This window comes from Myotis brandtii, unplaced genomic scaffold (genome assembly GCF_000412655.1).
Source record: "Myotis brandtii unplaced genomic scaffold, ASM41265v1 scaffold915, whole genome shotgun sequence".
NCBI lineage: Eukaryota > Metazoa > Chordata > Mammalia > Chiroptera > Vespertilionidae > Myotis > Myotis brandtii.
In genome coordinates, this window is record NW_005371769.1 from 2,970,961 (window position 1) to 2,976,936 (window position 5,976).

Genomic DNA, 5,976 nt, shown 5'->3' on the forward strand with positions numbered 1-5,976 from the left:
AGACATGCTGGATTCCAGCCAGCTCAGAGAGTCAGGTGTTCAGAGCATGAACACATCATGTTTGTGACTTCTCCTTTCATCGGCTTCCGGGCTCACCAGGAGGTCTGCCCACCGACCCCACGATGGCCCGGGCCTGGGCTGCTGCCCTCTGGCCTGTTGGCCTGCCCTTTTTTACCTTGGCCTCCTCCCTGGGCCCCTGTCTTGGAGGCAGTGCCCACGTCCACTTGGTTCCTCCTCCTTCCCCAGGATCTGATACTGACAGTGGCACACAGGCTGCTCAGGTGACAGGCCACTCGGCAGCAGGGGTGAGTGCACACTGACTGCCTCGTGGTTGTTTCCCTCGTGTCAGCTTCGGAGCGGTTACAAGCATCACAGTTTGTAACAGTGAGCGGCTGCCTCTGGGTGGGAGTGAGATTACCGTTTGGTTTTCACCATGTATATCTGTCCCTTATTCTGATTTTAAAACATAAAACAACAGGGAAGCTCCCACTGCCTGTGCCCCGGCACTGAGACCATCTGGTTGGCGGTGCACAGCACTCATGGAGCACCCGCGGGTACCTGGCCCCGCCTCCCCCCTCGCTGCCCACGGCCCAGCCTCCGTCCCTCCTCGGTCACTGCATCCCCACCTCCGAGCTTTTGCTCAGGTGGCCCCCCTCCAGGCCTTCCCCGCCCTCCCCTCCTGCCTGGGCAAGGTCTCCTGGGCAGAGGGCCAGGCCCACGGGCTCCCCTCTCTGCCCCTCACCTCGGGAAGCCTGACAGCCCCCTCGCGGGCCAAGAGGCTCCTCCACGGGGTCTCCCACGGTGCCTGCCCCACCTCAGCAAGTCTGGGGGCAATGGTGGGGTGGGGTCCAGTCCAGTGCTGAGGCACAAGGCAGAGGCCCAACAACGCGGGTAAACAAGAGAATCCTGGACAATAAGATACCAAGGCACAGAGAGACACAGACTCCTATCCCTCCGGATTTTAAAGAAACAGCATCATCTACCCACCAATGCCTGCGGGACATGGACCCCCACCAGCCCAGTGAGGGGAGGTAGCGCCTGTGCCCAGGGCCTGTTGGAAGGGCTCCCTGTGTCCCTGACCACATGCTCCGAACCTGTGCACGTCACCTGCCCTTTTTTACCTTGGCCTCCTCCCTGGGCCCCTGTCTTGGAGGCAGTGCCCACGTCCACTTGGTTCCTCCTCCTTCCCCAGGATCTGATACTGACAGTGGCACACAGAGGCTGCTCAGAAGTGTCTGTCCTTGAGCGGAAATGTTGTGGCGGAAGTCGACCCTGAGGAGGGGACAGCCTAGCTGTCCACGTCACCCAAGGGCTCTCAGAGTTACCCTCTCCCCGCTCTTCCTCAGCTTGCCACCACTGGCCACGCTGCCCCGGGCCCAGACTGGACAGCGGGTGTGTGGGGCACAGGACAATGCCCCGTGTGGCCTCCGATCACACTGCTTGGGAGATGGCTGCGACCCAACAAGGAATGTGTCTCGCTCGTTTGCTCAGTCCTTCTTTGTTCCTTCGATCTGTCTAGTCTCACAGTTAACCTGCACTCCTGCAGCAGCAGAGCTGCTGGCTTCCAGCTCAATCTCCATTCTCCGGAAGGAGCATCGGAAAGCTGACTCTATTCAGCGGAGCCTCTTTGCCAGCGAAGATGGTCACATGATGAAGTTGTGACCCAGGGACTGCAGGTAAAGGTGTGCTGAGGAGCTTCTGGGGGATCCTTCCTGAAGAGCTGTCTTGGCTGGGATGTATGCACTTTTGGGACTTGAACGTGATATCTGGGGCTCCTGCAGCCATACTGGACCATCTATACTAATAAAAGGGTAATATGCTAATTAGACCGGGAGACCTTCCGGGAGACCTTCTGGACGTCCTTCCAGACAAAGCCACGGTGGCAGGGCCAAGGCAGAGGCGGTTAGGGGTGATCAGGCCAGGAGGGGAGGGCAGTTGGGAGTGATCAGGCCGGCAGAGGGGGCAGTTGGGGGCGAGCAGGCCAGCAGAGGGGACAGTTGGGGCGAGCAGGCCAGTAGGCAGAGTGGTTAGGGGTGATCAGGCAGGCAGGTGAGCAATTAGGAGCCAGTGGTCCCGGATTGCAAGAGGGATGTCTGACTGCTGGTTTGTAGGATCGGGCCTAAACCGGCAGTCGGACATCCCCTGAGGGGTCCCAGATTGGAAAGGGTGCAGGCCGGGCTGAGGGACACCCCCCGCCCCCGTGCATGAATTTTGTGCACCAGGCCACTAGTAGAGGATAATTGAGCAGGAAGCTAAAGGAGCCTGGATCCTCAGAGACTGTGGAACCACCAGGCCAGGCCTGACTGTCTACAACTATTTCATGAAGCAGGGTGGTTCCAGGTCTGGCATCCAGAGCCAGATGGCCAGCTGGGTCCAATCTCAGTCCATCACCTACCAGCTGTGTGACTTTGTACATCTTAGCTACCCTCTCTGAGCATTTACATCTCAGACTTGAGTGAATGCAGGCGCAGCACAGTCCCTGGCATGGAACATGAGTTAGTAAATGTTAGCTGTCATTGCACTAGCATTGCTACGACTGCCACTCACACAGCATGAGCCCTGTCCGGGTAAGGAAGGCCGATACAGTCAGTCCCTGCAAACAGCCACGCTCAGGCAGGCCAGGTGACTCCTCGGGGCTCACTCAGTCCTCACTTCCAGCCGGACGACCTCAAACCCAGCAGGCCACCTGCTCCCCCGGGTCAGGAGTCATGTTTATGGACACTGACGGGAGATGGATGTGGTCTTGCATTTTCTTACAAAACATACTGTACCTTCCTGGATAGATTCCCAAGCAACCGAGGAAAACAGACAGCAGCTGACCCGGGGAGGACTCGAAGGACTCGGCGTGTTCCACATCAGCACCAAACAAGGGAGCCGAGCCCGCCCCGCAGGGGCCACAGCCCCGCCCGCGCTCTCCCTCCGGGCACCCTCAGTGCTGCGCCAGCGCCAAGGCTTGTGCTGATGTGCTCCAAGGCTCAGGTTTTGTCAAACCCTTCCCATTCAGGAGCTGTTTCCTGTTGCTTAGCTACTACACCTAAAGGCAGAAGGTGCCCTGGCCAGTTTCTCAGTGGTTAGAGCATCAGCCCATGGACTGAAGGGTCCCGAGTTTGATTCCGGTCAAGGGCACATACCACGGTTGCAGGCTCGATCTCTGGCCCTGGTCAGGGCATATGCAGGGAGGAAACCAATCAATGTGTCTCACACATCAATGTTTCTCTCTCTCTCTGTCTCTCCCTCTCCCTTCCACTCTCTCTAAAGAACAATGCAAAAAAATCCTCAGGTGAGGTCTAACAAAAATAAATAAATAAAAGTAGAAGGTGTACAAGCCACAGTTCATATCGAGGACTGCACTGGCCTCACCTGTCTTCCTCCAGGACAGGGGTCATGTCACTGTCCCCACAACCTCCCAGAGCCCGAGCACAGCCCCATCCCACCCTCCCCACAACCTCCCATGGGCCCGCCCCTATCCCATCCTCCCCACCACATCATTGCACAGGGCCCTCGGGTTCCTTTGCATTTTGTAATAAATCCTTGAAAGTGCCTTAACAATCAGGCCTTCTTGACCTTGAAGGCTGTGCAGTATTCGAGGGCACGCTCCTAGCCATAGCAGCAGCGGGCAGGTGGTGTCGAGTCAGGGCCAGGGAGGGTTTATCTGGACAGAACAGGCCTGACCTCTGTGTGCCCTGAGATTTTATATTGGGGAGACTGAATCGCTAGCCACGCACTGGACGCCCTGAGGGCTTGGGGAGCAAGTGGGGTAAAATGTATTCATCACAAAAGGAGGCAAAGCAGAGAAATTTCTAAACACAAATTGTCTTTGTTCCTGAAGCTCAAAATCCAAAGAGCGGGACCCTGCCCAGGCAAGCCAAGGGGTGGCCCTACCTCACCAGCCACCAGGTCACTGCTGGGGACTGAGGTCCCAGGGGGACCTGCAGGTCTGTGAGAGCCTGGTCCTGCCCCACCCTCTGCTGCCCACCACTTTCAAGATCCCTTTCTGTCCAGACGGGAGTCCGCAGGAGCCCCCGGCCCGGCCGTCGATGTGGCCTTCACTCCCCTGGACCACGGAGAGAGGAAGCCCCAGATGTCCAGGGGGCTGAGAACCCATGTTTCCTAAGTGCTTCCCACCAACCTATCAAGGACTAGACATTATTGATCGTGATGAAGATGACGATGAGGGGACGAGGAAGGCAAAGATGGTGAAGATAATGATATAGATGTCCACGACAATGTTGACAGTAAAGACAAAGGAGATAATGAGGAAGATGAAGGTGATGAAGATGTTGACAAAAATGTGGGGAAGATGGTGATGAAGATAAAGAGGGTGATGATAATGAAGAGCTTGAGGAAGAAGGTGGAGATGGTGACGAAAACAAAGCTGATGAAGATGACAACGGTGACCCTAACACTTGGTGATGTTTGGGACGGGCCTCAGGTGCAGTGCCCCCTCCACCTGGGGCAGTAACTGGCAAAATGTCCACAGGACCTGGCGCAGCTCCAGGGGTGGGAAACAGGTAAGTGGTGACGGCTTCTCTGTGGGTAAGGAAAATGTTCTAAAATCGTGGCGATGGATACACAACTCTTGTGAATTGGATCGTGTGGGGAAATCTCACATGCTAACAAGGACACCATAAAATAGATGTATCTTTATAATAAGATCTAGCCCTGGACAGTGTGCTCAGTGGTAAGATCATGGGCCCACCCATTAAAGGGTTGCAGGTTCAATTCCTAGTCAAGGAGCATGCACCTGGGTTGCAGGTTTGATACCCGGCCCCGGTTGGAGCACATGCGGGAGGCAACCAATCAATGTGTCTCTCTCATATCGATGTTTCTCTCTTTCCCCCTCCCTCCCTTCCACACTCTCTAAAAAATCAATGGAAAAAAATCCTTGGGTGAGGATGAACACTATATATATAATAAAATCTAGAAATGGACTTGAAATCATGTATGCCCCATAAAGATAAAGCTAAGAGTTGAGAAAACTGAGGCCAAACACAGGCACACACCCAAAATGATACCACACAGTTCCCATAGGTGCTGTGAGCTGCCTGGTGGCCAAAGCAAAAAAGAAAACACAATTACAGTTTGCTTTGCTAAAATACCCACAGGCGGCTACAATGCAGATGCAGCTTATTTTGAGCCTAGTGCCTCGCAGTCCAAGGTCCTGAGGAGGACATAGGAGGGGCACGCGGGAGAGAAAACTGCTGAAGTGTCGGCCCCTACTCCGGAGATTTGGAGTGGGGTCTAGGAGCCTGTGTTTGCACAGAGCTCCCTGGTGATCTGGATGCACAGTCAGAAGTGGAAACTGCTGTGGGTCAGATGACCTGTTACCCCCACGTTTCTGCTGTGTGAGCAGGCACGAATGGCCGCACTGCTCTGAGCCAGTCTCCTCGCCTGAGAAACAGGCCCATTAGCGTATTCCAGGAGACACACACGCACGCGCACACATGTGCACACGCGGGCGCTCAGCAGGAAGCTGGTTCACAGAAGGCATGCCCGCTGCCTCTGCACCTCTCCTCAGCTACTAACAACCGCTCTCTGTCCCCATCTTGGGTGATGCCCGAGGGACTGGATTTGAGTCCCTGGGGACAAGCTGAGTTCCCAGCCAGTGCAGGCTGGGAGGAGGGAAATGAGCAACTAGTTCTCAAGGGCCCATTAGCCAGCACCCCCCACGACGGGCCCCGTCTACACTTCCCAAGGTGTGGCTTCCTTTCTGGCAATTAAAGTCTCTCTCCCTCTTTTTGATAAATGCAGAAAAAAAAGTTTTCTGTATTTTTAAAACTCTGTGTCCACAGAACCAAGATGCCGGCTCCGTGCCCAGCTTTTCTCAAAGGTTCAGTAGAATGAAGGGACCAAGTCAAAGGCTCTGGGGTCCAGCTACCACAATCAAGCTGTCCCTTCTCCCCACCCTTCCAAGAGGCAGCTCCTCCTAGAGACCCTGCTGGTGCAGGCAGGCCTGGTGGACGCACAGTACTCTCC

General features: G+C 55.6%; 1 protein-coding gene across 1 annotated transcript in view; it reads right to left on the reverse strand.

The window, feature by feature from the left end:
* The window catches only part of PHACTR3 (phosphatase and actin regulator 3), a 61,256-nt gene that overhangs the window by 15,287 nt on the left and 39,993 nt on the right, over positions 1-5,976 (reverse strand). The gene's annotated exons all lie outside the window — the stretch shown is intronic.